This window comes from Callorhinus ursinus, unplaced genomic scaffold (genome assembly GCF_003265705.2).
Source record: "Callorhinus ursinus isolate GAN/ISIS: 27379988/994484 unplaced genomic scaffold, GSC_fseal_2.0 scaffold37, whole genome shotgun sequence".
In the NCBI taxonomy this organism is placed as follows: Eukaryota; Metazoa; Chordata; class Mammalia; order Carnivora; family Otariidae; genus Callorhinus; species Callorhinus ursinus.
Window position 1 is genome coordinate 1443879 of NW_027397099.1, and position 21931 is coordinate 1465809.

The window sequence follows — 21931 nt, forward strand, 5'->3', positions numbered from 1 at the left end:
CCAGGAACTGCACAGAGGAGAAAATGGTACTTTAGAGGGAAAATGAGACAAGTCTCAGATTCTCTTTCTGGCAAAATGAGGAAGGACGTGTGAAATGACTAGATGACCTGGAAGAGAAGAAAGAAATGTTTGGGGGTGCCTGGGTGGCTCATTCAGTTAAGCGTCCACCTCTTGATTTTGGCTCAGGTCATGATCTTTGGGTCATAAGACTGAGCCCAGGGTTGGGCTCCATGTTGGGTGTGGAGCCTGCTTAATATTCTCCCTCTGCCTGTCCTCTCCTCCCCCCAAAAAAAGAAAATGTTTGATTTCAGTCCATATAAAAATTCTGCTCTGATGACCATAATATCCTGTAACAGAAATGGAGACAAATATATAAGAACTCATTCATTCATTTAAACACGTATTTCTCAGACACCTATTCAAGAGTGTATCAGCTGTGTCAGATACCAGGGACAAAGAGAAGAAATTTTTCAGTTGTTTATTTTCCAGCCAGACTAAACATAAAAGGTAGAGCTTCTGCAATAACGTCATGGGAAGGGGCCAGAAGGAGGCAGACACTGAGCTAGTGGTCTTTCGTAAGCTGACCAGACTGAACCTTAGAAGTAAATAAGAAAGCAAATTTAAAAGCTTTCTATTGCCCTCATCTTCCCATTAGACCAACCCTGAGGCTTTGGAGAGTCCTCAGGCCCCTGGCCTCATTAGAAAAGCAGATGGACACATCAGAGGGGTTAATGACAGCCAGGGATGACCCTGATATGATTAGGTCCTAGTTGCTGACCCTGTAGAGATGGTTATGACTTTGAAATTTGAGGGCAATGACTTTTGATAGGCAATGAAGTGCAAGGTAAAATCTAAAATTATGTTAGGATTTAAGAAAAATAATCCCCCCTATAGGAAGGGGGGGAAGGAGAAATAAAAATGAAAATTGGGTAGCAGCAATATCGTCAACCATTTATTAAATCAATTTTAATACCAAATACCAAAAGTGAGTATTTCAAAATATTGTTAGCATTAATGAGGGAAAATTGGGAGCCTAGTGGAGGAACATGGCTGACATATACCTGGGTGGATAGTGAGTGTGTATGTTTCTAAGTCCACATGGATATAGTGGAATTACATGACATGTTCCATCCATGTGTTCTTCCTATTTCTGACCAACTGTCTTGGTCTGTCAGTGTCTGCACCTTGCCACCTAAACCCTTAGTAAACAGTCTTTATTTCTGCTGCAGGCAACACAGAGTTATCCGGAGTCATGTAAAATGGAAGTGTTCTACACCGTGGATAAATGAAATTCAAAGAGTGTGAAAATATCAGTGGTTTGGTTACAGTTGCTGCTTTTATCAGATGATCTGTGGACTTTTTCCATCCCAGAGTAATGGCTCTTATTCCACTCTCAGAAAATAATTTCATCGTTTAGGAGCTCAGAAAATGAAAATAGTTTCTGAATCGGTGTGACTATTTCTGCACAGTCTCTGCATTTTCCCATAACACAGCTTTGCTGAGCTGCTAACAGCTCAATATTTACAGGCATTCAAAGACAGCATTAATCTTCCTGATTAATTAATTCAATGACTTCTCCAAAATCTTTCCTGTGAGCACTCCTGGACCCATGGTTCCCACTCTCTCCACTCTTGTTTTCTGCCCCTGTTAGCCTTTCTCTTTGTCTAGTGCTGGGCATAAAAAATGGTGCCTGGTCTAGACTGCTTATGCATTCCTCAGCAGGCACCTAAGAGACTTTCATAAATTCCTCGTGCACTTCTAAACTTTAATAATGAAGATCGTGGACTTACATGAGTAATTGGCAGATGGAATTTGAAAGCCAATTTCTTTTGCTCATTAAAATTTTGGACAGCCATTAGGACAGACACTCAAGCACAATGAAGGAATTTAATGTTCATTTAAACACCATTCCTGGAGTGTGACAAAAGCTCACTGAGTTATAGAAGTTGAAGCAGGTGAGGTTTAGCCAGTGAATTCTAGAAAGTGTGGCCCTGTGGGAAACCCGGAGCCAGCTAAGTGGGGCCAGGACTCCAGACCCACAGAGAATGTGGGAGAACAGAGATTGTAGTTCTAGCCCCTGAGGAAGGAAAACAAGTAGAGGTTTTGTTGAGCATGCACGCGTACAGACACACACCCCTCTGGGCCACTGTATTTTCTCCTTACCTTCTTTTTCTCTCATCTTTTCTAACTTGATACAAACTATGCAGCAAGTGGACCCATCCTATTCATACCAGACTTTAAGCCATGGGTAGCTCTTTTTCCCAGAAGAAGTTGTGGCCTGGAGAGGTACACATCACCAGTGTGGTACACACGTCAGAGACAGACAGACAGACAGACAGACAGACAGACACACACACACACACACACACACACACACACACACACACCCCGTTTCATCTACTCTAATGGGGGGAAATTTACTTTTAGAAAACATTTAATTATTTTTGAGATAAATAAATTCCCAAAACCCATTAACTGTAAGAGTAAGGGAACTAATATTTACCATGGCAAATGAGGTTATTTGGAGTTAGCACTAGGCGAGCCTTGAATTCCACACTAACAAATTTAAATATTTTTCCATATTTGATGGGGAACCATTCTGGGATTAATGAAGGCAGAGTTGATGTTAGACCAAGAGTTAACCAAGAGTATGAGGAGGAATTAAATCAGAGAGACCAGGTAGGGGGCTAGGGTAACAATTTATGGAAAAAATAACAGAGTTAACCAGAAGCAGAATAAATGAGAGATGGGAAAAAAATTACAAAGCAACAGGGCACTGGTATCTTAGTAATTGATAAGTATGGTCAGTTGGATGGAAGATGGAGAAGAAAGAGCAGATGCAATTTGTAGACTTCATGACTGTGTATGTGATGATGCCATTAACTGAGATATGAAATACAGATAGGAACACAAAATTGAGGAGAGGGAAGACTTATTATTTGTTGACATTTTTTAAAGTTGGCTTATACTCTTGACATGACATGACGAAAATGACACCTTACCTGTGATCCCCCTCCCCCAAAACTGTAACCCCATTCTAATCATGAGGAAAACATCAGACAGATTCTAATAGAGGGACATCCTACAGTCTATGACCAGCACTTCTCAAAACCGTCAAGGTGATCCAAAACAGGGAAAGTCTGAGAAACTGTCACAGCAGAGAAAAACCTAAGTCAACATGAAAACTAAATGTAATGTCTTATCCTGGATGGGATCCTGGAACAGAAGAGGCATTAGGTAGAAGCTAAGGAAATCTGAATACATGATAAACTTTAGTCAACTGTTCTAAAAAGTAAAATCAAACTTTTAGAAATCTGTTTATTAAAGCTTTTGATACCTGCTAACCCATAATGGGAGCTGGGAAGGGCAGAGCACAGAAAATAAGTAAGTTCTTGTGCCCCATGCACAAATACTCCATTACATGTTAGATCACATCACTGAGAAGCCCATCACCATCCCACCACCCACTCAAATGAGAATGCTAGGGTGAGGGAAAGCAACTTACTACTTGCCCTTAAAAGCTAGAGTTTGTGGTACTAATGTTGAAATGACAAGAAGGGGCCCATATGAGAAATTAATGTGACAACAGAGAGGAAAACTGGCCTAAGAAAAGCATCTTTTTGATCAATGCTACATTGGGGTTGCAAAGAAACTATGATCTTATACCTTAAACCTCTGTGCTTTTGGATGTCATCCAACAACTGTACCTTCAGCACCTACACAAGCCGAGGACTGTTAGCTGCTAGGGATGTGATGAATAATACACCACGGCTCCTGCCCATAGGAAGCTCACAGTCTACTCTAGAGATAGGATTGCAAATAATTCCAGTATCTGTTAGAGCAAGGATATTATATTTAAAAGAGAAAAAAATGTTTTGGGAATGCTGAGGAGGAAACAATTAATTTCCCTTGGATACGTGGTCAGGGAGGGCAAGGCCAAGGAGACAGCTTTGAAGCGGGCCATCAAGGCTAAGTTGTCTCCTGTCGTGCAAAGAGGGAGTATTCAGCATTTGCAAAGACATGGTGAGAGTCAACAGTACAGTGTGCTTGGGGAAGTGGAAGCCAGGGCTTTGAGCACGGACTTAGGTCAATCAGGACTAAAAAGGCCAGAGTTAGGGACACCAGGTATGAGGCCACTATGATTCAGGTTGGAGATGCCAACACACTATAATTAGGAGGAAATATTTTAAAATGCCTCATCTCTCCTCTCTTCTCATGCCTCCAACATAGTCAAGCAAAAGAACCTTGAGTCTCCAGAGTCTTCCGCTCTTGGCAATGCAATAAGGCCTCACATCTGTTTCTTGAGCAGCCAGAGGCTAGAGGGCGTCAGTGTCCAGGCCTCCTCTCATTAGAGAACCCTGGGGTACAGGCCCATGCCCATTTCAGCATACACTGGGGAATTCCATGAGCAGCTGCACCATCTGCTAAGAAACTCTCCCTTCTGCCCCATACAAGTCCTCTCAGCTCCGCTGTTAGACGGAGGCCGTGCTCACAGCCTGCCTGGGGGCACGGTGGCATTGCTTCAAACACTGCAGAGATTACCAACTATCTTACTTGTTTCCAGAAAGATGTGGTGAAGGCTGTGGAGATGCAGGCTTCTTCTTCCCCTGAAAGTAGGTGAAAACAATCTATGGCAGATACTTTGCTCGGAAACTGGGTGACCTCATGAACCCTCAGAGGTTTGGTCTCAAGTTCTTATCACTTTTGTCGACTGATACAGCTCAAAGAACTCAAGTTCTGTGACCAGGAGCAGTAGGTCGTGCTGCACTCGGGCCCTGCGGCTTTGCTGCGCTGGTTGGTACAGAGAGGCATGTGTGGGATGGTATAGGGCCCAGACTCTGAAGCACACAGACTTGGCTTTGAACCCTGGCTCCATCACATACTAGTGATAAGACCTCCCTATCCGTTTCTCCTTTTGTAAAAAGAGGCACAACAGTACCCACTACAAAGGGCTGTTGTGAGGATTAAACATTATATTCTAGGTGAAGCACTTGTATACAGCCTGGCAGGTGGTGATCACACTTAGCTGGGAGATGCCTTTCACAGGACCAGCCAGTAGCAGCTGCAACACGCACCTCTGGGCGTGGTACACCAAAGCGGCAGGCACACGAAATGCCTGCTGTGTGTGCCAGAGGCTTGCGATAGCAGGACACAGTGGTCAAAGGATGGGACTCAAAAGCCGGGGTTGGAATCCCAACTCCTTCACTACCTAGTTTTGTGGGCTCCAGCAGTAACGTGCCCTCTCTGCCCTCACTTTCCTCAGCTGCAAAATGAGAGTAAGAATAAGAGCCACCTCATCAAGTTACTGTTGAGTAAATGAGATTCATCCAGTGTTGCACATAGTTGGAGTTTATTCACCCAGTTTGCTATACAGTGTACATTTTGTGAATATTCTAAGCTTTATTTATCCGTTCTACTCTCGATGGAGATTTCTGTTGATTCCAGTTTGGGGTTTTGACAAGTAGTCCTGCTCTGAAATTTCTTATACAGAAATATATGTAAAATACGTATGTATAAATATATGTAAAAATATGTAGACAACTTCTGGGTCAAGTAGAATTCTCAGTTGAAGGGTATCAGCTTTAGCGGACCCCACCAACATGTTTTCCAAAGTGGCTGTTCTGATTTAAATCCCTACAAGCAGTGTATGAGAGTTCAGTTGCTCCACATCCTTACCTTAATGTTTTCATTTTCACCATTCTAATGGGTTTGTAGCATTAGCACCCTGTAGCTTCAATGTGTATTTCTCTGGTGACTTAATAAAGCTGAACACCTTTTCATGTATACATTAAACACTGTGTCTGGTATAGAGTAAGCATGCAATAAATGTTAGCCATTATCATTATACTTCTTCTCAGGTGACCAAAGCACAACTTTTCAAGTGGGGGCACAGAGATTTCTGGAAGCTTCTAAACATTTTATACTCTCTTGATCTACCTTCCATCTCTCATGTATGCTTTTCCCCATGCCTCCCCCTTCTCTTGGTTAACTTCCCTATAAATAATATTCCTTGACTCTCCCTGAGTCCAGACATGTTGAGTAAGAAAAAATGAAAGCCAGGTGAGACTTCTGACCTCCACCCCAAACAGATTTCCACCCTTGTTCAGATGTGCCCAGTCTAAGAGAAACAGAAAGGATCCTTATTCAGAGCCTCTAGGTCACCCGGAGTCTCATCCATCTGACCTGACCTCCCTCTAGTTCTTTCTTGATAAATGGCTTTGACAAATTTCTCATTATTATGGTGTCTGGTCTAAATCAGACTTGAATCTTTAATGCTTCCCATTAGGAAAAATGCATCACTTGATTTTTAAGATGCAGACACAATTCCCCTTGCAAAGCCAGTATCCTGAGGGGTTTGCTAATGCATCAAGCCATGTACCTCTCAGTAAAATTCCATGGTCTCCCTAAAACAAGAAGACAGTTAAGCTCTGTCCTTAGTTTAGCCCTTCCTGATAAACTCCAGGAGAAAAGAACAAAAAATGTGTAATTGGGGGTGGACTTATACCTTATAAGATCTTGGGAGAGAGAGAGAGAAAGAAGACAGCTTAATATTTTCCAAACCAAGTCAAAAATTTTCATCCATGTTTGTTCAAAATATTCATTATGTAATGTAACAGACACGATTTTATTCTCTACATAGCTGGGTTAAGATTTTCTCTTAGATGAAACCCACCTTTGTTAAGAAATTTCATGGTATTCCCCCATGGGATAAAATGTGGGACCCCTGCCACCAAGGACCTTGAGAGGCAGAAATACCCTGGATGAGACAAAGAAATCAAAGCTGCTGACTGCAATAGATGTTGCAGGGAAGAGAAAGAAAGAGGGACACTGAGCAGCCAAAGACATGGTTTGCGGCTGTTAGGCAGGGCATATGCAACCCCTTAAGTCTTTGGGAGAGCTGCTTACTTTATTAAATGCAGAGTGCGAGGTGAATCTTTTGTGGAAAACCACAAAGGAACTGGGAGCTCCTTGTGCAGGTCAACCAGGGGTGGAACTGGAAAAGCATGAACACAGAAGCCACAAGGGGGAAGGTGGGGGTGTGGCACAGAAGAAACAAGCAGGCTGGAAACAGCCTGATGTTTGGCGAGGGCTCCTGACTCAGTCAAACTTGGGGCAACCAATGCACAGCGGTCTGTGCAGAACCTTTCCGATATTAGCATTCCAAGGATGCCCTCTGGTCCAGGCCAACTCTAGCAGGCTGGAAAAGTGAGGATTTGAATCAAGTTTCCCTAAACTTCCTAAGGCTAGGGAGGTCCCAGTTGACAAGTGAATTATAATTAAAAGAGCACATATACTAACTAACTAACCTTTGGTTTCTGAGTGTGACAACTTCCAATACACAAACATAGACAGACACACAAGTACCAAGAGGATATGCTAAAATTAATAAAAATGTCTCCTGACAAGTTAAATCCCCCTCCTGATCAATAATTTCAGTTTTTCACCTTTGTTTACTTAAGAGCTTGCCTTCCTTTGTGCATTGAGGAAGATACACAGCTTTGCCTCAGCTCCTATGTAAGCCCTCAAAATCAGCTGCCTTTCCACTTGAAGATTGTCATTCTGATCCTATACTTTCACGAGGGAGAGAAAAAGCAGCAGAGCAAGAGGCTCACTTCTGGGACTTCACTCGCCCCCATTTTCTGCCCCCCCACCAGTGTGCACACAACGTGGAAGAACTGATCAAGGGAGGACATGGGTGCTTGCAAAGTCTGGGCCCACTGAGCTCCTCAGCTAAGATTAAGTTATGTTTTCAATAAATTTCACTCAGAATTCTGTTTTTGTAGTCTTAAAAACCAGTAGAAATAAATTGAGAATATGATCTCATCTCCAAACATTCACTCAGTCCACGGTCTCCTAAATTAGAGTGCAAATTCCAAGAGTCAGAGCAGAATCACCTTTCAGGCTAATAGGATTAGAATAGAGCAGCATAATCTAGCTGTGTTTTAGAACAAGGCATGCCTGGATTTTAATTCCAAACCTGGTCAGGAGTCCCACTAAGGCCTTTGGTCACAGTCCCTGTGAATGAGGGTGTGAAAGAGGAATCAGGGATCTGGACCTGAAAAACTAAAAGGGTGCAGAAGTTACAACTGAGTGGTGCAGGCTGCAGGTAGAGCAGGCTGAGGGAGAAAGAACCAGAGCTGGGTAGAAGGTATGGTAAGGAGAGAGTTCTACACTGAAATATAAGTTTGGGAGTCATTGACGTACAGATAGTATTTAAAGCCATGACCGGATGAGATTACTAAGGGAGTAATGGCAGGGTGAGAAATGTCTGTATGTCCATGGGTGTACCACACCAGCCAGAAGTTGGCTGGCCACCACTTTCCCTCTCCCCCACCTACGTTCAGTCCATCCATCACAGCGGAAGTTTCAGCGCTCTACCGCATGAAGCCAAAGTGGTGTAGGACAAAGTGTAGGAATTTAGGGCTTGGAGATAAGAGGGACTTGGGTTCAGCTTGGCCACTTCCAAGTGTATTACCTTGGGCAAATCACTTAATCTCAATGAGCCCCCATTTCCTCATCTGTAAATTGGAGATCATCACCTCACTCTAGGATATCTGTGAGTGTTAAATAAGTAGAATAAAAATAACTTGTAAGGGGCACCTGGGTGGCTCAGTTGATTAAGCGACTGCCTTCGGCTCAGGTCATGATCCCAGGGTCCTGGGATCAAGCCCCGCATCAGGCTCCCTCCCTCTCCCACTCCTCCTGCTTGTGTTCCCTCTCACGCTGTCTTTCTCTGTCAATTAAATAAATAAATAAAATCTTTAAAAAAAAATAACTTGTAAAATACTTTATCCTTTACAAATCATTATCATGCATCTCGTTATAATCTCTGATAACTGAGGGGAGAAAATGCTGTGCTTCTATTAGTGATTACATATAAAGTTTAGGACAGTATCTACCAATGTTTAAAATGTACATACTCTTTGATGAAGCAATTCCAACTACCTTACAAATACAGCTGCACAGGCATAAAGATAAATGTGTTAGGCACTGGTAATAATGAGAAATTTGAAAAAATATCTATCAGTAACAGATCAGGTAAATAAATCATGGCATATTCATACTCTGGAATGCCAGTTGTTAAATATAATGAGAAATTTTATGTGTATCGATATGAAAAGATGTCCATGATATTCATGTAAAATAATAAATTGCAAATAATATAGAGAGTATGATCCAATTTGTTTTAAATTTATCATATATTCATATTTCATATTTGATACACACATGGCATAAAGACTAGAACTGTTGAAAGCGGCCACTATGTGTGGCTAAGGAGTTCATGTCCCTCTGAGGAATGCGACTGATGTTGGAGAGAATGGCTTTCACTTTCTCCTTTTTACATTTTGAAATCTTTGAAGTTTTATAACAAACAAAAGATATTTTAAAGACACAACTCCAAACTAATCCCTGTGCCCCAAGGTTTTTAAGACAGTGGTGCACCAGGAACATAGGGCATATATCCAAGTCCAGAAAAAAATGTCTCTGTTGGGTTCCTGGTCATATTTCAATTCTACAAGCCATGGCTTTCCTTCCCGCCAGTCCATGTGCTAACACAGAAGCAGTCCATGAGGGGGAAATACAGGTCCCAAAGTAGGGACACGTTGGGAAGGAAAAAGGAAATGCAAATGTATTCTGAAAACAGATGATGTCTGGAAGAGAAAGTGTGTTTGGCAGGAAGAAGGAAAATCACAGGAAGAGGAGAGAAAAGCAGTAAAAGAGAAACAGCCAAAGGAGGTGGTAATTAAGTGCGAAGCTGAAGATTTCCAAGGGATTTTTCAGCGTTGGCAAGAGTTAGGCCTCTGGACAATTCTGCCTAAGTGTGTAGACATTATTTTACATTTCCTTTTTTTTATTTTTTTTAAAGATTATTTATTTATTTATTTGAGAGAGATAGTGGGCAAGAGAGAGAGAGCACAGGAGCAGGGGTGGAGGGAGAGGGAGAAGCAGACTTCCCGCTGAGCAGGGAGCCAACTTGGGGATCATGACCTGAGCTGAAGGCAGACGCTTAACCGACTCAGCCACCCAGGTGCCCATATTTCTTTTTTTTTACTAAAATTATTCCATTAGAGCAGTAGCTCAAGACCATGATATCCTGACACTATTTGCTAGCAATGTTCCAAGGATTTAAGTTTTTTAATTATTTGCTTAATTTCATAGTTAAAGAGGACTTGAGGTTAGCCCTCTCATTCATTTTGATATGTTTGGGAGATAAAGGGTAGTGTCACCGCCAGTGGTGAGGAAGTTGTGTATAATCCACAGACTGTGCCTCTCCTCCTAACACTGTCACTCTTCTTTTCTAGGCTCTGGAACCTCCCATGGGTCACTGGTTGAGTAGGCATGTTGGGAACCATGTAGGCATGGGAACAACCATGATGGGAAATGCCTGTGATGATCAAGAATCATGCCACTTCCCACCTCATTTACAGTCTGAACCAAGACACAAGTGTCTGAAATGTCCAATAACAAAGAGATTAATTGATGGATTCTTTTGCACTAAATTGCTTGCTGTTACAGCTGCTGAGAAGGTCAAAGAGCACCCAGGAACTTGACCATTCCGGCAGGGAACAGCTGTGGGGGTTAGAGGCCAGCCCCCCTTCCCCAGAGCAGGACAGAAGAACTGATGTCTGTATCAATCCTTCCTGTCACATCCGTGACAGTTCACAGACAAGATGACGAAAGACAGGTTTTGCATTTGGTCCTAAATAACTTTAACATCACAAAAATTGAACCAAAGCCAAGAACACGTTATGATGTCTCCAATGATCAGTTCTATCTTTGGAATAAGATGTACACAATACCCGAAACTCAGGGTCAGGAAACAAGTTCTTCTCCTCTAGACACAGTCAAAACTTTTCTGGGTCTCATAAAACAAACAGGGCTTGTGATACAACTTAAGTTTAACAGGGAGCTTTTCGATTACATGAGCTCTAGATGTTGGATGTAGAGGGCTGAGATTCCAGACACTTATATACCAAGTTCTTTCATATATGTGTGTGTGTTTGTACATGTATGCATATGTAGACAGTGTATGTATACATTAGCATGCACACAAATGTATATAGAGAATAATAAATTATTTACATAGTCCTTTCTACCTATATTAGTATCTCATTTAACCACTTTGAAATCGTAAGGAAGCTACAAGGGCTGGAGTGGAATAAGCAGAGTGAAGAGAGAAGAGAAGGTCGAAGGAGTCATGTGAAGGTCAGAAGGGACAGAGCACCACTGCAGGCCATTTTAGGGACTTGGATTTTTACTCTAAATCATGTGGGAAATCATCAGTGATTTTTTTTGGAAAGAGGAATGACTTCATACAACTTTCATTTTAACAAAATGGCTCTGGCTGCTGTGTCGAGTACAGAGCGAGGGGGAGCAAAGCAGAGACACAGAGACCAGTGAGGAAGCCATGTAATGACCTGGGGGGAGATGCTGGTGGCTAAGACAGGGGGATAGCAGGAAGGGAGGGACCAGTGGCGCACTAAGGACAGCTTTAAAAGTAGAGCCACCACGACTTGCTTGAAGGACTAAAGATAGGTATGAGAGAGAGAGAGAGAGAGAAGTCAAAAATTGTTCTTAGGTTTTGACCTAAGCAACTAAAAGGGTGGCTCCATCAGCTGATATGGCAGAGACTATGAGAGAAGCAGGTTTGTGGGAAGTTGCTCAGGAGCTCAGTTTTGGTCAAACTAGGCATCTGTTAAACATCCAAATGGAGAAATCAAGTGGGTAGTTGAATACGTGGTTCTGGAGTTTGGGAGAATGGTCTAGGCTGGAGACATATATTTGGGCATTGTAGTAGGCAGAAAAATGTCCCCCCAGAGATGTCCATGACCTAATCCTCAGAATCTTTGAATATATTACTTCCCATGGGGGGGGGGGGGACTTCACAGATGTGATTAAGGGTATGGAATTTGAGATGGAGCGATTTTCCTGCATTATATGGCTGAACCCAATCAAATCAGAGAGGTCCTTAAAAGCAGAGAACTCTTCTTGGCTATGGTGAAAGAGAGACAGCTGATGAAAGAAGAGGGTCCAAGAGATAAGACATCGATGGCTTTGAAGACACAGGAAGGAAACCGCAAGCTAAAGCATGTAGAAAGCCCCCAGAAGATGCAAAAGGCGAAGAAATGGATTGTCTACTTAAGCCTCCAGAAAAGAATGTGGCCCTGGTGAGAGGTTGTTTGAGCCCAGTGAGACCAGGTCAAACTTCTAACCTAAACAACTGTAAGATAATAAATCAGTGTTGTTTGAAGTCACTAAATTTGTAGTCATTTGTTACAGTAGCAGTGGAAAACTAATGCAAACATCATCAATATATCAATAGTATTTAAATCCGTAAGGGTGGATGTTGGTGGCAGAAAAGGGAAGAAGCCGGACTGAGCTTTGGCAAATTTGAAAATTAAGTCAGGAAAATGAGGAAGACCCAGCAGAGATGGCTGAGAAGGAATGGACATGAATAGAAAGAGAAGAAAGCAATGTTCTAGAAGCCAAACGAAGAGTTTGTGTCCCATGTTGCTGAAAGGTCAAGTAAGATGAGGAAAGGTGATACCCAGCTGACACACAGAGACAGGATGTACACAGAAAGGAAACAGTGGACTTGGTCCTCACCACTCAAGCAGCTTGGATGGTGGAGACGCGTGAATGGCACCCACCCAGAGCACCCATATTTTCACACACAGTGATTCTAGAGTCTCTAGCCAACTTGGCCCAACTAGAACCCTGGAATGTTTCCAATCAGATTAGCATTCTTTTGCCTGCGGGATGGAAGGAGTGAAGGTCAGTAGCAAGAGGAGGAGAGCAGAAGAAAAAGAACAGAAGGACTTTCAACTTTCTCTTACAGACCTGCATGATTGTCTTTCCTTTTACCATACAATACAGTCCTAAGCCCTCCAAGCCCCAACTTGCTAAAAGGCATAAACCCTAAGGCCAAGAGTGTTAATATAATATCTCAAGACCAGGAACTAGCTTTTTTCTTAGAAAAAACATGACCTCACCAAAAAAAAAAAGAAAAGAAAAAACACACACACACAACCTTCTAGGACCTGACATTTCACTTCAGCCACAGCTTCAGACGACTTTCTGTATTTTGCCTTCCTTCACCTCAAAACTCAAGGTTAGGTGACCATCTATAGAAGACTGATTGAAGTCATGCATGGAGGATTCTTGGAGTCTGAGACAAATATAGCCTATGTCACTTTGTCTCACACTGTTATAATTATTTATTTACCTATTTATCTTTTTCAATAGACCCAGAAGTCCTCAAAAAGGTGAGACTATGTCCTTGCATCATTGAATTGTAAAAACAATAACTCATTAACTTTTCACTCACTCAACTAATCATATGTTTCTGACACAGTGTAGTTTTTAGGCATTTAATCTTAACACAACCCTATGAGATGGGTATTATTTATGCCACTTCCCAAATAAAAAGATTGAGATTCAGAAAGGTTAAGAAACTTACTTGGGATGCCTGGGTGGCTCAGTCGGTTACGCGTCTGCCTTGGCTCTGGTCATGGTCCCAGGGTCCTGGGATCAAGTCCCACATTGGGCTCCTTGCTCATCAGGGAGTCTGCTTCTTCCTCCCCCTGGCATGCTCTCTCTCTGACAAATAAATAAATAAAATATTTTTTTAAAAAAAGAAACATGGGGCACCTGAGTGGCTCAGTCATTAAGTGTCTGCCTTCGGCTCAGGTCATGATCCCAGGCTCCTGGGATTGAGCCCCGCATCAGGCTCCCTGCTCTGCGGGAAGCCTGCTTCTCCCTCTCCCACTCCCCCCGCTTGTGTTCCCTCTCTCGCTGTCTCTCTCTCTGTCAAAAAAAAAAAAACTTAAAAAAAAGAAACATACTTGATGGTCATGTTAAGTCATGCAAGTGGCAGAACTGGCCAATGCCAAATTCTGTGCTAAAAAACGGCCCCTGCAAAGATGTCCACATCCTAATTCCTAGAACTTGTGAATGTTACCATATATGGAAAACAGGACTTTGCAGATGAGATTAAATTAAGGGTTTTGAAGTGGGGTGATTATCTTGGATTACCCAGATGGGCTCAATGTAATCACAAGAATCCTTATAAGAGGGAGGCAGGAGATCATACTGAAGAGCAGCAGATGTAACAGCAGAAGTTGTCGTTGATGTGATTTAAGGAAGGGGCCATGAGCCAAGGAATGCAGGCAGCCTCTAGAAGCTGGAAAAGTTTAGGAAACAGATTCTCCCCTAGAGCCTTGAGAAGGAACCCAGACCTGCCAATACGTTGATTTTAGACTTCTGAACTTCAGAACAGGAAGACAAGAAATCTGTGTTGTTTAAAGCCACTAAATTTGTGGTCATTTGTTAATGATAGCAATAAGAAACTGACACAGTGCTCTCTGTCTTCACATGGCCTTTACATCCCCAGGACCTAAGACGGTTAATAGATATTTGCTAATTACTGAAGGAGGAAGAGATTCTCCTCCAGGGTGTCTCCCACCTGGCCCTATCTGAACTCCGAACAGGAAGAATCTAGCCTTCCTCAGAGACAGGGAGGCAGAAGCAGCCCAGGTGTATCTGGGGTGGTAAGTTTTCCTAATTTCTAAGTTGAATGGATGGTGCTAGTAATAATGTGAAGCTCATTCTATGTCAGTAAGCGTGCCCTTGGAAGACATGACAAAATGCAACTCTAATTTACAGCTGTGATTTAGAGCCATGAGGAGCTGGAGGGACACAGAGGAGGAGGGGACTTAGCTATTTTTAGGCCACCAATTTAGGCTTTTTTCCCCATGTCCTATAATGGTGCATTAAATACCACAAATGATTCCACTGAAATTATAAGCAGCATCAGTAAAAAGATGACCTGAGATCATATTTTATAATCTAATTCCTTAAATTATTTCGTGACAAACTGGACCAATGAATATACACATGCATACTGCAAATGCACAAACTCTACCTTCCTCTTTCTCTGAGATCCTCATGGCCCTTTCTTAAACAAGGAAGATGCTATCAATAAGGAAACAGTTTTCCGAATTAATAAATTCAATATACTTCACAGCTTAGCTGCTTAAGAAATGAAGAGCTGGAAATCTGAACATTGCTTAGATTTTGCAAATGGCTTACCATGCCATGAAGGGTTATTCCCCCACCTGCATCCCAGTTTCTCTAGCCAAGTTAAAATCCTATGCTTTGAAAGTAAAAACTTCAAAACAGCTTTCGATCTTTTGAGAACAAGTACTATATAAGCAAAAAGATGGTTACAATCCCAACTAAAAACAGTCATTTACAACTGAATCTCAAATTCACATATGCTTGTGTTCCATAATCTACATGTAGTTGACATAGAAGGTAAAATAAATTGGGTAGATCTAAGGTAAAATCAGTCACTGCCCTTGGTCTAGACCTTCTGATTAGACTGGCAATCCCCATGGCGTTCCCAGCTTGCTGGGTTTGCAGCCAAGGTTCCCAAGGGTCCTGAATAGCTTCGGAATCTGAATAAATCACACACTAGGCGTCCATTGAAACCACCAGAAACTCAATTTATTTGTGAACCAAGACAGGATTTTATTGCTTCTCAGATTAACAGTTAAAAATGTTTTGCTTTTCTGCCTCAGGGGTGTTAGTTTGATGTATGAGGCAGGGAGATTATTAAATCTTCAGTGCTTCCAAAGATGTAAATTAAACCATAGCACCTCCTTAGCCACCTTCCCTGGATGAGCTGGAGATTTATTATTAACTTGTCACTCCTGCATGCTCATCAAAACAAGCAGACCATGAGTAATTACATCTGTATCTTTAAGGATACCTGTCGTTTCAATTTTTTGCAGACAGGATGTTACAAAGTCTCCTGATTTCCTCACAGAGCGATATATAGCATGAGGACTTTTAGAGGGGAGAAGAGAATCACTGTCCTCTCCTAATCATTTCCATGAATATATTTGAAAGAAAGGTGACATGTATGTAACTGTATATTGTTCTTTTAGTTTTAAATGAAATTGCACTTCATTTTGGCTTCCCTTGTCTGTTCACAGACATCGCATTGGCTGATTCTGTTCATCTGAGCATCTTTCAAAGACTTGGAAGAGGTCCAGCACTAAATGGATATATAATTCTAAAATTCTCTTTTCAATTCTGTCACTCACAATTCAATTCAACAAATACAATATTTATTAGGTTCCTTTTATGTGGCAAGAAGCAGATGTGACTTTATTCATTCATTTCTTCATCCAATATTTATTTCATATCTTTTATGTGCTAGTAATGGTACTAGGTATACCATTTTTCTATTAAAAACAGTGAACAGTTCTTGCCCTCATGGAGTTCATAGCCTTGTTACCACCCCCCCAATATAAGTTTGCACAAATCCCTTCTAACAGAAGTTTGCACCAGAAAAAGGAGTGCATCCCTTCTAACATAAGTTTGCACAAAGTAGACATTAAATGGAATCAGCATTAAGACATCATGCCCTCCTCCTGGTCCAGTGTGGCTAGCAGGAGTGGACTGCATGGAAACCGTGGTATTTCACCTCTTTTTCTTCTCCCTGTACCTAGCATAGCACCAATTACCTGGTTTGCTAAATAATCATAGAAGCATAGAAAGTTTTCAGAAGTTTTAGGCATGCCTAGCTGGCCTCTGATCAGCCATAAGAAAAAATTCACCTTTACCAGTGTAAACTAGAGGATAATTATCCTTTTTTTTTTTTTTAAGAACTATGTTCCTTATAATATCCTTGTCTCTTTTTAAAATTTTTATTATGGGGCGCCTGGGTGGCTCAGTTGGTTAAGCAACTGCCTTCGGCTCAAGTCATGATCCTGGAGTCCTGGGATCAAGTCCCGCATCGGGCTCCCCGCTCAGCGGGGGGTCTGCTTCTCCCTCTGACCCTCTTCCCTCTCGTGCTCTATATCTCTCATTCTCTCTCTCTCAAATAAATAAATAAAATCTTTTTAAAAAATAAATAAAATAAAATATTTATTATGGAAATTGATAAAAATAGAAAAAGATGAGATAATAAAATAATGAACCCCCATGTCCACGTCACCTAACTTCAGTAATTAACATTTTGTCATTCTTGTTTTTATCCATCACATTTCTCTCCTCTTCACCTCTTTTTGTTTTTGAGTATTTTAAAATAAATTCTCATTGTCATACCATTTCACCTTGAAATGCATCAGAATTTATCTCTGACAAATAAGATTTTTTGAAAATCTATAATATCATTATAATACTTAACAAAATCACAATGTCTTTAACACTTCTAATATCTAGCCCATGTTCAAATGTCTCTGATTGCCTAACAAAAATCCTTTTGGAGTGAAACAAGTCTACATATTGGGTTTGGTTGATGTGTCTTTCATCAACTCCTTTTCTCCCTAAGTCCTTTTGAATTTCACCAGATCAATATTTTAGTTTTATCCAGGATAAACAAGTCCATCCAAACTTAACATATGCTCCTGGTGAAGCCTCATTTATGTAATATTTTCAAGGACAGGGTGATCATTTATCATTCAAACAAAGAAACTCTTGAGTGAAAGGGTGATGCTATTAATAATTATACTGGTATAAACCAGGACAAATAGTCACCCTACCAGTAGCGAAATCAGGAATAAAAGGGAAGATACAGTTTCTGGTTTCTTTGTGGGTATAGAGAGCTGGAAAAGAGCTAGAAAAGATGTCCCTCCCATGCTGACAATTAAAAAACAGAAAGAAAGAAAGCTGAACAAACTGCAAGTGAATAACTTTTCCTGGATCCAGCACAATTGAAGTTGAGGAAATGCCAACTAGTCCCAAATCTGGGTTGAGACAAGTGCCTACAGGGAGACACTGAGTGCAAGCACTTGTTTACTTGGGGCAGGTGAATACCAGGAAGAAGAATTCACCTACAATTATCAACAGAATAGTGGAGGCTAAGTATTGGCTGGTGGCACACTAGGGAGCCCTAAAGACTACAGATATAAGGGGAGTTAACACCACTTGCAGGCTTCTCTCACTATAGATACCAATGGGTACTCACAAAAAATATGATGGAAAGAGTCCTGAGAAAGCATCCCTCATGCATGGTACAGGCTTAAGGGTGAGGAAGAGCAGCTGCTGTAGGAAGGCCATGGAGTCCAGCCCAGATTCTTCTCCATCTCCCTTATAAAAATAAAAACAAAAACAAACAAAAATATCACTGGTGGTGTGGTGTAAAAAAAAAAAATCAAGGGAAATAACTTCATAATGCCAAGAGACAAAACAATCAACAGAACCAAGCCCATATATAACACAGATGTTGGAGCTATCAACATTTAATTTAAAATAAATAAAACGTTATTTAATTTAACAGCCAGGGGACGCCTGGCTGGCTCAGTCAGAGGAGCGTGTGACTCTTGATCTCAGGGTTGTGAGTTCAAGCTCCACATGGGGTGTAGAGATTACTTAAAAATAGAATCTTTTAAAAATAACTACGAAAACACGCTAAAGGTTCCAATGGAAAAAGTGAACAACATTCATTGTCAGATGAGTAACTTCAGCAGAAATGGTAACTAAGAAAAAATCAAATGAAGATGGTGGAAATAAAAACCACAGTGTTAGAGATTCAGATTGTCACTGGCTGGTTCATCAGCAGACTTAACAGAACTAAGCGAAGAATAGTGAACTCAAAAATACCCAAACTGAAAGAGAGAAGAGAGTAAAAGATAAAAGAGAATATAGCAGGGGCTCCTGGGTGGCTCAGTTGGTTAAGCGACTACCTTTGGCTCAGGTCATGATCCTGGAGTCCCAGGATCGAGCCCCACATCAGGCTCCCTGCTCAGCAGGGAGTCTGCTTCTCCCTCTGACCTTCCCCCCTCTCGTGTTCTCTCTCTCATTCACTCTCTCTCTCAAATAAATAAACAAAATCTTTAAAAAATAAAAAAAATTTTAAAAAAATTTTAAAAAAAGAGAATATAGCACCCAGGAAATACAGGACAATACCAATGATCTGACAGATATGCAATTAGAATTCCAGAAAGAAAAAAAGACAGGGAACTGGATAGAATAAATATTTGAAGGGATAATGGCTAAGAATTTTCAAAAGTAATGACATCTATCAAACTACAAATCAAACTATCAACCAAGATAAATATCCAAGCCAGAGACAGACGTATCATATCCAACTTCTAAAACATAAAACAAAGAGAAAATCTTGAAGGCACCCAAAGGGGGGAAATTATTAAAGAGAAATAAACATAAGAATTGTAAAAGCCATCTTGTTAGAAACATGCAAGCTACAAGACAGTAGGGGGACATTTTTTAAGGACTGAATGAGAGAGTAACATCATCAAGATGGAGGAGTAGGAGCTTCCAGACTCCATTCCCCTGCAAAAAAAACAATTAGACACTTATCCATGAATAAAAAATAGCTCTGGGAGAGTTCAGAAGTCCACTTAAGAAAAGCTTCAGCAACAGAGGTGTCTGTGTGGTACAGTTGGTTAGGCATCCAACTCTTGATTTTGGCTCAGGTCATGATCACAGGGTTGTGGGATTGAGCCCTGCATCAGGCTCCCTGCTCAGCAGGGAGTCTGCTTGAGATTCTCTCGCTCTGTCTCCCTCTGCCCCTCCCCCGCTCAAACAAACAAATAAATCTTTAAAAAAAAAAAAGAAGAAGCTTCAGCAACACGATAGAGAAGAAAAAAACCCTGAGAATAACCATACAAAAAGGGTAGGAATAAGTTTAATTTTGCTTGCATCATCCCATCCCCCAGGCTGGCACTGTTCTGTGCCAAGAGGGAACTCCCCAGCCCAAGAGAGTTCCCCATACTGGTAAAAGGAAAGCAGGGTGAGCGACAAGCTGCCCCAGCCTTTTGGAGCAGTGCATAAAGAACACATTTCAGTTTCACCCTACCCAGAAACCAGCAAAGCTGAGACCTCTAGAAATGGCTAAGAACAGAGAACAAGGGCAGGGGCTACCAGTATCAGCCACACACTGTGACCAACTGTGGTTCTTAGTGGACTGCTCCGGAGAGGACCACAAAAATCTTCAGTGCTAAGGACCTCAACAGCACCTGCAGATGCTAAGACCCCATCCCTGGCTTTCATCACTGAGAATCTCATTATAGACCCGAGCACCAGACTGCTTCACACAGGACTCCAGCAGCTTTTTGCTGCTGAGGAACCCAATGGCTAGCACAGCCACTGCAGACCTCCTGCAGATTTTGCCAACGAGATTTTTACCCTACAGGTTTTCATGCTCACAGATACCAGCTACCTGAGTCCCTCCCCACCAAAACCCAGGATCCACACTGCCAGCCTCAGCCTCAACAGCTATGTGCATGCAAGATGGCAGCCTAGACCCCCACAGCTGTTCCCCATGGTTATGCATGTACCCATGTACCTATGCACATACTGCAGCTACACAAGTCCATGTAGACAGTTAAGGCCCCCAGAATTGCTTGTAGACTCAGAGATGGCCCTGACTCCAGTCACTGTCTACAATGCCACAGGGGAGCCCAACATAGGAGCAACTAAACAGATAAAGCAAATATTAACAGACATAAAGGGAGAAATAGACAGCAATACAATAGAAGCAGGGGACTTTAATACTCTATTCTCATCAATGGCTAGATCATCCACACAGAAAATCAATAAGGAAACATTGGCCTTAAATAACATATTAAATCACATGGACTTAATAGATATATAAAGATCATTCCATCCACAAGCAACAAAATACACATTCTTCTCAAGCACACATGGCACATTCTCCAGGACAGATCATGTTAGGCCACAAAATAAGTCTTAATAAATTTAAGAAGACTGAAATCAGATCAAGCATCTTTTCCAACCACAATGATATGAAACTGGAAATCAATTACAAAAAGAACACTGGAAAATCCCAAAATTGTGGAGATTAAACAACATGCTACTAGACAACGAATTGATCAAAGAAGAAATCAAAAGAGAAATCAGAATATACCTTGAGACAAAATAAAATGGAAATACAACCTATCAAAACATGAGGAATACAGCAAAAGCAGTTCTAAGAGGGAAGTTCACAGCAATAAATGCCTACCTCGAGAAACAAGAAAAATCTCAAATAGGGCACCTGGGTGGCTCAGTTGGTTAAGCGACTGCCTTCGGCTCAGGTCATGATCCTGGAGTCCCGGGATCAAGTCCCGCATCGGGCTCCCTGCTCGGCGGGGAGTCCGCTTCTCCCTCTGACCCTCTTCCCTCTCGTGCTCTCTGTCTCTCCTTCTTTAAATAAATAAATAAATAAATAAATAAATTGATTGATTTGCAAATAAATAAATAAACAAAATCTTTAAAAAAAAAAAGAAAAATCTCAAATAAACCACCTAATCTTAAGCCTCAAGGAATTAGAAAAAGAACAAATGAAGCCCAAAGTTCGTAGAAGAAAGGAAGAAACAAAGCTCCTAGTGGAAATAAGTGAAGTAGACTAAGAGGACAACAGAAAAGATCAATGAAACTAAGAGTTGTTTTTCTTAAAAAATAAACTATATTGACAAAACTTTAGCTACACTCACCAAGAAAAAAAAAAAAGAGAGGGGGCTCAAATAAAATCAGAAATGAAAGAGGAGACATCACAACTGATACCACAGAAATATAAAGGATCATAAGAGACTATTATGAATAATTACATACCAACAAATTGGACAACCTAGAAGGAATGGATAAATTCCAGAAACATACAACCTACCAAGACCTAATCATGAAAAAAGAACATCTGAACAGATAACTAGTAAGAAGACTGAATCAGTAATAAAAACCATCAAAAACAAACAAAACTCCAGGACCAGACAGTTTCACTGGTAAATCCTACAAAATATTTAAAGAAGAATTAATACCAAGTCTTGTCAAACTCTTCCAAAAAACAGAAGAGGAAGGAACACTTCCAGACTCATTTCATAAGGCCAGCATTATCCTGATACCAAAACCAGACAAGGATGACTATAGGCCAATATCTCTTATGAACATGGATGCAAAA

The 21931-nt window shown here is 41.2% G+C and overlaps 1 protein-coding gene across 1 annotated transcript in view; it reads right to left on the reverse strand.

Annotated features, from left to right (window-relative positions):
* The window catches only part of HYDIN (HYDIN axonemal central pair apparatus protein), a 374533-nt gene extending 353378 nt beyond the window's left edge, over positions 1–21155 (reverse strand). The window contains exons 1-3 of the mRNA XM_073880040.1: positions 20999–21155; positions 17981–18102; positions 13463–13602 (exon numbers count right to left, since the gene is read on the reverse strand). The gene's annotated coding sequence lies outside the window, so the exon portion shown is untranslated. The remainder of the gene's footprint in view (positions 1–13462; positions 13603–17980; positions 18103–20998) is intronic.
* Between the last annotated feature and the right edge of the window lie 776 nt (positions 21156–21931).